The sequence below is a fragment of the Haplochromis burtoni genome, unplaced genomic scaffold (assembly GCF_018398535.1).
Source record: "Haplochromis burtoni strain Fernald_Lab_line unplaced genomic scaffold, NCSU_Asbu1 Contig_93, whole genome shotgun sequence".
NCBI lineage: Eukaryota > Metazoa > Chordata > Actinopteri > Cichliformes > Cichlidae > Haplochromis > Haplochromis burtoni.
Window position 1 is genome coordinate 2,066,389 of NW_024582454.1, and position 10,648 is coordinate 2,077,036.

Here is a 10,648-nt window from a genome sequence, read left to right on the forward strand (position 1 = left end):
ATATAAATGGCCCACCCTGTACATTAAAATTTACCATTTTGATTTCCTTCTCTATACAAAAGTTTACATGGTTCTGCCTGTTGTTTTCTTCCTTCCTAATCAGTGTAATTTCCTTACAGCCGAGGAGAACAACCTCACATTATGATAAATAGGCCACAAATAGCAAAAGAAGCACAGAAGTGTAGTAGCAAAGAGAGAGGATAAGGGGAATTCAAACTTTACCTAACAACTCAAACAAACAAACTCAGGTTGAAAACTAACGAAAACAAACGTATGTGCACCATTTCGGGCCCACAGGTTCAAAATGTGTGTATTATTCACAAGGACTGCTTTTAACCTTCACATCCAAACAACAGAAGCTCCGGAGATCTCTGGAAGGGCAGCTAAGTCACAGGTCGGGGAGCAGAAGAGTCCCAGACGGGGTGCATCAAAGTTTGTTAAAACATGACTACTTTAAGGGGAAAATACTGTTAGTATAGCGGTCTATTCCCGTCAAGTTCCATTAAAATACCAGAAGACAGATGGCACAGCATCACAGAAACACCTTAGCTTCAAGTGTGCGTGTTTGATGGAGAACCATTTGCATGTTCATTGCTGTGTCTTTGAGACAGAGAGAAATTTCCATATTTATCACTGTGTGTATGTGTGTAAGTGTGTAAGTGTGTACGTAAACATCACTGTTCCCTTCTCTCACTGAGTTGAAACACGGGTCTCTGGGCTGGTATTAAAGCTTAATGTTGCAGACTAGCCTGGCACAGAATATTAATGCACACTTACTAATACATGATGCCACACACATTGCAGAGCTACAATGTACACATACAGAGGAAATGTATCTATACAGTTTGAAGAATCAAATCTTAACTCATTCACTGCCATTGACGTCTATAGCCGTCAATTGCAGTGAATGAGTCAATGGGTTTAACTCATTCACTGGCTGGCAGTGAATGAGTTAAACACTTTTGTCATTATTGCAAGTTAGATGCTAAATGTATTACCTCACCTGAGCACCTGCCAATGCTGAGTATCAGTCTGGCACCAATATTCTCTTTGCCCTAAATTTAAAGTCTAACTCGGATAAGACCAAATAAATGTAACTGAGAAAAGCCTGCCTCACCATAAGCCATAATGGCATTCTCATTCTGTATAAGAAAGTTTTAAATGGTACTTAGTATCAGTTCAGACAGGCCAGTTTAGCCACAGAGCAATGCCAACACAAATCACCTGATACATCTCTACACATTCAAAAGCATTATCACATATAGCCTATATGTGCTATTTAAGTGTAGATTAGCATGTCCAAAGCTGTCAATCTCAGCTCATTTTTGCACACATGACTTTTATTGCTACTAGTCTGCCAGGAGAGTTTGATAGTGGTGTTTGACTGCTCGCAATTTCCAGCAACCCCTTCCCACCTGGTCATGCAATACACATTTTTCCCTCTAGCCAGGGGGGTTTAGAGAGAGGCCTTACCTAACCAGTGATATGTCTATTGTCAGTGATGCCTGCTTTGTTCTGAGCTAGGGTCTTGCTGCTGCTTTATGATTTCGATTGGTGTGAAAGAGCAGTGAGTTTCCAAATCATAGCCTTGTAAATTAGTCCAAATTAAAAAAGTCATTATCTTTTGAGCAGTCTAAACTAAAAAGGTCCAGGGCTTCATGTGAAAGAGTAGAAGTGAAAAAGGACTGTCACACTATGTTAAAGACTAACTCATGCACTACTAACTTACAGCATTACAAGCCTGGTACCTTTTAAAAGCAATATGCTAGATTATACCATTTCTTACTAAGAAAAGTACCACAAGTGCATGTTGGATTTATTCTTCATAGGGTGTGTGGCTTTTGTTTGTATTTTATATATGACTCTAATTAATGGAAATGCTGATCTCTAAGCTGAGCTGATCACACAAATCACATAAATATTACCACAATTAAAAACAGAAACAGTTCTGCGATCACTCCTTTAGGCTTTGGAATGTAACAGACTTAAAGTTTTGTGGTTCACAAAGAAAAAAGTTTAACTACTGCAATTATACACAAATAAAAAGCTGAATATCTAAAGTATGCAAGAGTGAAGGTACAATAATGAATTTCTCATTAAGGTATTTAAAAAAAATGTTATCATTTTTACAGACAGCCTTATTTTGAGTACATATTTACTATTGATTGTAAAGTTTTACAACAGCCTTCATCCAACAACTGTTGCTCACAGCCAACTCTCTTTTTTACTTCTCGCTATTTTCATTGGCTTCACTTTGATAGTTTTTATTTTAATTCACCACAGCAGCCGACAGTGTGCCACAGTAACAAGAGACTATTTGGCCTTGAGTACATCTAAAAGGAATTTAGTGGTATCCAGTCTCATTCAAGTGGATTGAACAAGGGATGTTGTTGTTGGGCAAGCATTCCTGCACAAAACAGGTAAAAGCTTTCTGCTGTTAACCAATCAACTGTGACCTTTCAGAGTCCTCTAGCTCACACAGCGGCACAAACAAAAAAAAATCACTTCAAAGCAAAGAAATAAAAAGCTGCAAACAGTGCATCTTTATTTAGTTGTTTTCCAAGCACAGAGCAGTAGGTGATAGTCTGACATTTCCAAATCACAGAGGTAGACTGTTACTCTGTGTGTTATCAGCAGGTGTTGTTTGAGGCCATGTGTGTTGTCAGAAGGATGGAGAAAAGCAATGGCAATTTTATAGTAATTCTTTGCCCAAAGACTCTTTCTTTCAGTAAATCCGTAATTTTCAGAGCATTAGCTGGATGGAACAAACTGCTTCAGAAAATGGGCACATTAGCAAACATCTCCATGTTTAAGAAAATGATAAAATTGCTGGTACTACATAACTGAAGTAGCTTGTAATATTGCTATTTGACCTTTAAATTTTAATTGTGAAATGTGATAAGGAGATAAGGAAATCCAGCAAATAATCAGTCCAATTGGATGTTGAACCAGGGACCCACTTCACTGGCATTTGCACCCTTGTGGTACACGCCCTTCTGTCTTGGTTTATTTGTCAATATTGCTTGTTGCCAGTTTAATAACGTATGCACTTGAACATGTTTTTATATTGTTTTTGTTCCTTTCTCCTTTCCTTCCTTTCTTCTTCTGGCTTCTTATGAGTAATGCCTCTCTGAGAGTAGCACATACGCTGAAGTGGTGTGTGGATGTGTGTGCGCTGTGAGACACCATTAACACCCTCCCTGTTCCCCTACAGCATTCAGTGGGGCAGTATGAAGATAGGTGTGTGTGTGTGTGTGTGTGCCAAAGTGAGCGTGGTAAAACACCAAACCCATCATCTCATTCTGTATTTTCTGTTTCATGTGCAGTGTTTTTTTTTCTTTTCGTCTTTTTAAAATGTCACATTAAATCAAAATGTCTGTGTAGTTCTTCAAAAAAATGTATCTTTTGTTCTGCTGTATTTTAAGTTTCTAAAGTGCTGTAATACTTCCAGCATTTTTGTGACATTTGTTGACAGTAAGTGGTTTGTATGAACAGACAGCCTTGAGCTTGAATAGCCATTTATAGATTAAAATAATAATAAGGGGGGAAAAAAGCAGAAAAGGGGAATTTTAACTTCTTAACCTTAAGGTTTTCACTTGGAATGTGTTCCTCAAGGGTAATGAGGTTTTGTTATTAAAAAGGACATGTCGATAATTTACAATATTTCCCTTTTATGTATACAAAAGTCATGTTACATGCAGTTAAAGCATCAGTTGCATGTGTATCCACTTAAAAGCGCATAAAGAAAGAATAAGAAGTCTTTAGATAAAGATGATGCTTTATTATTGGTTTACAACACATGGGCCATATGACCGACTACACATCTACATTCACTGACTGTATATGTATATGGGCCACCGAAAGTAAGTTGAATATTGCTATCAATTATTAGACGGGAAGGAGGGGTAGGGTTATATGTCTTGATATTCCTTTTTTAGCATATACAGATGAATAATACTAGGTATTTTTGTTACTTGTATTTGGTACAAATATTCAACTGGTCTCAAACATGAATACATATATCAGCCAATTACGTGGCAGCAATCCAGTCCTTTTTGGGATAAATACACATGGTCAAGCTGAACTGTTGAAGTTCAAGCTGAGCATCATCATCATCACTTCGAACATTGCATGGTTTATCCCAGACAGGCTGGTCTGAGTATTTCAGAAACTGCTGATCTACTGGGATTTTTCCACACAATTGTCACATTTTACAGAGAATGGCCTATAAAAGAGAAAAAAAAAATCCACGGAGTGGCAGTTCTCTGGGTGAATGGACTTGATGGACTACAGCAGCAAAAGACCACACTGGGTGCCACTCTTGTTGGTTATGAACAGGAAACTCAGACCACAATTCACAGTTCACTTAGGCTCACCAAAATCGGACAATAGAAGCCTAGAAAAATGTTGTCTGGTGTGATGGGCCTTGAATTCTGTCACAACTTTTAGGTGGTAGGGTTAAAAAACGAGTAAACACGAATGCATGGCTCCACCCTGCCTTGTGTCAACGGTTCAAGGTGCTGTTGTTATAATAGTGCGTGGGGTTATTTTCTCAAAGATTTGAATGACAGATGTGCAGCTGACAAACCTGCAGCAAGTGTATCTTGTGAATGTGGATGGATCAAAATCTTCGGGGGAGGTTTCCAGGACCTTGATGAATTGCTGCCATGAAGTTATGAAGTTGTGAAGGAAAAAGTTATCCAACCTGGTACTAGCAAGGTGGTCAGTGTATACACGAAGGATTGTTAAACCTCTAATTATAGTGTAATGACGATGTAACACTGTTTCTGGATCTGGTAAGGAAATCTACCTTTTAAATAAAAGTTTAATATTTGGTTCAACAACATCTAAATTTCTCGAGTATGTGCACAAACAGAGTCACAGGCACGAGAAAGACCAAAATCATACACCTCTATGCCACAAGCAAAAAGATAAAAACAAATCATCCTTAATTACAAAAATCTCCAATAAATCTCTTTGCCAGTAAAATAAACATGATGGATTCGAGCATTTGTTTCCGCCTCATTTGTAAGCTTTGGATCATCTGCCAAATGAATAAATATAATTATTTCCCAGTTGGATCATTTGGTGTACTGTAGGGCTGTCACTCACTATTATTTTTTATATTATATGCTTTTATTTTCTATTTAGAAATGTAATTAAATTACTCTTGACTATCTGGTGATGTGTTGGTCTATAAAATATTAGTATCTCTGAAGATTATTATAAACCTATTCAGAGTCATGGATAATGTATTTTTATTTATTGTTTTGTTTAAGACATCAGAACTGATTGCAGCAGAATATCCATGTTACATAGACCTTAAAAAAATAAAAGTAGCTTCACAGTTAGATCCAGTGACTGAATAAATGAAAAGTTTATTCTTGTACACCTGAGACAGGGCTCCTACACATGTAGCGGTGTATATAAGAAGTGTATAAGAATAAGCAGCAGTAGAAACTATTCTAGCAGAGGAGGAAAATTGATAGAAAATATTTCTGTGAAAGACAAAGCGTTACCAACTCCTTCTCCAGTTTTCTTTTCTTATTATCCATCAGGTGAACTATATCATGTGGTTTAAACCACAAACCTCGAGCTTTATTCCACATGGCAGGCTCCATTCTACACATGGGGAGATTCACTGATGACCGCAAACACACACTATTCACACTCACACATGAAAGAAAATGAACTTGTGAGGTTATCCTCAGTGCGGGCAGCTAGAAATCAATAATTGTGAATACATGCCACTTAACTCTCACCCACTCCGGCTCTAAGTCCCTCTCTATCTCTGTCGTTCCAGAAAAGAGGAGCGGTGAAAATGGAGAACAGGCGAGTCAAAGTCATCCTCCATCTCCTCCAACTCCCCCTCCTCTCTCCTAGTCCTCCGTGGTTCCAGAGATAGCGACAGGCATTAAACAACATCGGGCAGGAAATCAGAGATGCAGCGTCTTCTTCCTGCTGTTGAATTATTCAACACTACAAAGGTAGCTAATGCGAACGCACGGTTAAACACACAAACACACACTAATATGAAATTTCATGCAGGGATACCGATGATGACTTTGATAAGAGGTGGCCCACACAGCATGTTACTGTATTTTTCATCAACTCTGTCTTTCTTTTGTCTCTCACAGAATTGCAGGACTGCTCTGGAGATGTCCATACCTCAACAGCAGTGGACAGCTGGTTTTTGAGGACACCAAAATCAAGGTGTTGCCAAAAACCTGTCACAGCATGTTAATCATCCAGCCAGTTGCTTGGTGATGTATGGACTAGGGCTAGTCAGAGGTCATCTGTCTGTCTCCTGGTTTTCTGTGAAAGCATTAATCATTTCTGCAGAGTACAAAGCCTTCTCTAGGAGCCATACTAATTATGACAGGAGGAAAGCAATGGATTGTAACACAGTCAGACTTATTTTTACAGTCTCAGTAGTTTAGCCTCTGGTAGCCATAACAGAGACTACAGATTTAGGGTGTTTTGGCTGTTTTTTTGGTTGCACTGTTGGTTCATTTGTGCAAATGTGAACACCATAATTGCACTCAGGTGTGGACCAAAACAACCACACAAAGAGCCCTTGGAGGAAATGTTCTCAGCCCATGTTGACTTCAGGGTAGTTTGTTTAAGGTGGGAATGTGTTGTGATCTTGATAGGTGTACACTCTAAGGCTACGTTCACACTGCAGGCGAAATCCGATTTTTTTGACCCTATGCGACCCATATCCGATCATGGTATGACAGTGTGAACGGCACAAATCCGATATTTTCAAATCCGATCTGGGTCACTTTCGTATGTGGTACTAAATCCGATACATATCCGATGTTTTAGAAAGCGACTACTGTTTGAATGGTCATGTCGCATTAAATCCATCTTTTACGTCACTGATACAAGACAGACGCCAATTATCAGCGCCGGAGAAGCTCCCGAGAAGACATCGCGAACACTTCCTGGCCATCCAGTGTAGATGTTAGTGAAACTGTTGGGAAGACAACGTTGGAGAAACGTGAACATTTTATTTGTACTGTATAATCTGCAGATTCTGACAGAAATCTGCAACTATCCTTTGAAGCACCGCTCCTCTCTAAAACAGCAATAAGGATAATTATTAGACCATATCTAAATAACAAAATAACTTTATAAATTACAGCAAAATTGAGAAACGTAAAGTCCGAAGTCTTTATATTAAGGGCCATCAGTCAAACAATACTGCTTGCTCTGGGTCTAAACAGAGCGCTTTGTGTGTGACATATTCTTTTGCGCATGCGGGCTGCTTTGAGCGTTCGCACTAGGGAGCGTTTGCTGTCACATTTTATTTGTAGTGTGAACGAGCAGACAAAAAAATCGGATTTGATCAAAAAATCGGAATTGAGCATTAAGACCTGCAGTGTTAGGTTTGACTTAAACACCTTCCCATAGCCAGGCATGCATTGCATTGTGGGATGTGACAGAGTACCATAGAGTATACACAAGCTTCATTCACTAGCTGTAAAATGAATGTAAATTGCCCATAATCTTCTCAAGTAGTTCAGGACACAGTACCTTTTTCCTGTATTTATCTTTGCTTCTCCTACACCAGACCAGTCTGGCCAATAAGTGGACTAAATGTTCTCATGTGGTTTATAGTGACACTATTTGGTTTGCTTGGAGTTTTCTCTGTGTGAAAAGAAACCCAACCACAGGAAAGACCTACAAGTTTATAAAGTCATCAAGTAATTTGGAATACAGTAAAACAAATTACAGGAGTGAAAAGTCCTTAACGTCCTTTCACACTGGCTTCTGGTCAGCGTCTACATCCACACGAACTGCTAGCTAACACAGCCTCCATTGTAAAACTCAGGCTCTTCTTTTAATGGTCAGATATGTGAGAACTATTTGTAATGTTTCAGCTGAAATTTGAATCAAAATTTAATGAGTTGATCTCAACGTATAAAATATAGGGAACGTACATTTCACCCTGACTAGAAGCACCACTAAATGTGATTATTCAACAGACACGTATTAACTTCGCAATGAAACTTAAAAAAAAAATACATTTTTGTTTTAGTGGTTTTCATCTGGATTATCAGCATAAATAAATGAAAACAAAATAACAAATGGTCTCAAATTCATAGTGTTGGTTCCATTGTGAATTCAAAAAGATCTGTTCTGAACACTCTTTTCCTTTTAAACAGTCATCAAGTGACACAATATTGGCACCTGCAAGCAACAACACTCCATATTTTTCCCCTATTCACTGTTAATATTCTAGCAATCATGACAATCATTACTCATTATCAGTGAATAGGGAGCAGAGATGGTGGAACCCAAGGCGTGTGATCGAACGCCCCACAAGGAATCTCGTTGGTGTGTGTGTGTGTGTTTGTGTGTGTGTGTGTGTGTGTTCGTTGGTGTGTATGCTGTATTACACAGGAATGAAAAGGTTGGGACGTCATCAGTTCCCATATTGATTTTCCTGCTCACATGCTTAATTGAAGTTGTTGGGGTATACATAATTGAAGGTGGTTCTCTCAATCACTCTCCCTCTCGCCTTTTCTCAAACATTAAAAAGAGAAAAAGCCATACTTCTTCCTTCTCTCCATCCTTTTTTCTCATTTCTTTTCAAGAAAAAAAGTGCTAATGGAAAGGCCTGTGGCTATGTAGTTTTAACGGAGTGGTAGGGTGCATATGATTGTGACACTGTGCTCTGCACAAAAAAGAACGTGCATAGCTTCTTTTCGTATTTTAGTTAATTTTGCTCAGTTGTGATTAATCAGTATTAACATTTTTGTGTTTTGTTCAAAACCTGGTTTAATTTTTATCATCTTAAAAAGCTACATTTCTCCCACTAATTGCTAGATGTGCGCTGAATACCACAAGGGAAAACCGAGACCCCCCACATATTCTCTATTTTATTTTGTTGCTGAACTCCTGCTGGTCTAATTCATTACAGCAAGGAACAACAGCGATTACACGCCTGAATATGCTGTTGTTGCCATGGTTCTTATTCATTCATTTCTTAACAAGCATAGAGAAAAATGGGTTTTCAAAAAGTCATCTGAGAATACACTGGCACTTCATTTATTCTTCTTCATCTGCTTGTAAGCTTTTTTCAAAAAGTAGCATTTTCACTCTTTTTTCTGACCACTACTCTATGTATGTGTCATGCTAGTCCCTTTTGTATTGGTTCTCTATGAACATATTTTTGGGGTTTTCTCTCTCTATCAGGAAAAAGATGTGTATTCCTCAAGCAGCTGACTAGTTGCTGTAGGTTTCTGGATGTGAAACTGGTTGCCAAGCGGTAAATATGGCGCAACACCAAAAACCTCCTTGTGATTTGTAACTCTCTCCAAGTTGAAAAATGGACAGAAGGCATTCTTGAATTTTACTGGCATTTATTGGACACAGGTGCCACCAATGATGCTGTGAGAACGACATAAAATAATGTCTGTGAAGGTTCTCAGTCATCCAGGTCATCGTAGTCAAAGGAGCTTGCAAAGAAAAGCGTCTGGACTTCTTTAAGTTGCTTGAAGACGTTTCACCTCTCATCCGAGAAGCTTCTTCAGTTCTAAGGTCAAATGGTGGAGAGTCCCAGATATAAACCTAGTGGGAGTCCCCCCACAGAGGGACAAAAGGACCCCCTGATGATCCTCTAATCGCCTGAGCCAAGGTGTGAAACTGGGTGTGGGTCCCAATCAGCCAGAGTTTCGGGTGTGTTCATTGTGAAACCTGGCCCCACCTTATCATGCGAATTCCTGAGGTCAGATGGCCCAGGATGTGAGTGGGCGTTAAGGCGTCTGGGAAGGGATCTCAAAACTGGATTATAGATGGCAGAGAGTTGGGCGTAAAGCTGGACTGGGACAAAAAATCGGCCCGGGCATTTTGACTAGAGACCGGCCCACCAGGATAAAGATTGAAAATGTGACGTCATTCAAGGGTAAAACCGCAAAGGATTCTGGGAACTTGTGGCAAGAGGTACTAGCGCACGCAGGCTTTCAATTGAAACTCAGTTACACAGCGATAAAAAGAAACCCAAAAAATGGCAAGAAGCTGTTGTATTATTAACTGCAATAGCCGGTCGCATGACAGCCACGGGAAGCCGACGGGTAAAGAGATCGGGTTTTTTTTCGGATTACGTCGTTGAAGAGAAATTTTTTAAGCCATGTTTCCGAAGTAAGAGCCGACGGATGGTCTGGATATACCAAATATAACGTCCCAGAACACTCCAGCTCACAGGTTAGTCTGCTCCAAGCATTTCCACAAAGGTCAGAGTTTTGTAGTAGTTAATACGTCATTTTTCTTAACATAATTGGTGATATAGGTTACAAGCAAGTCTGGCGCTGAACAGAAATTGTCGCGCTATGCTCCTTTATTTATTGTGCATAAATAGTGAATTGTCCTGACACAATATTGCGTTTCGCTTCTGTTATTATGGTACATTGACAAAAACATATACTTTTATTCACAGGATAAAACAGTTGTTTTTGTATCACTAATTGTCCAGTGCGATTACACATACATATTATTGTCACTGCTACATTTCTGTGATGCTACCAGAAATTATTTCCACTACTAATTAATTACCGTTGAGCTCAAAGGTCTATATAATAAACGGTTAACGAATGTGTATTTATGACGACGATTTGTGAGACTGGTAAACTTATTGGTTCGT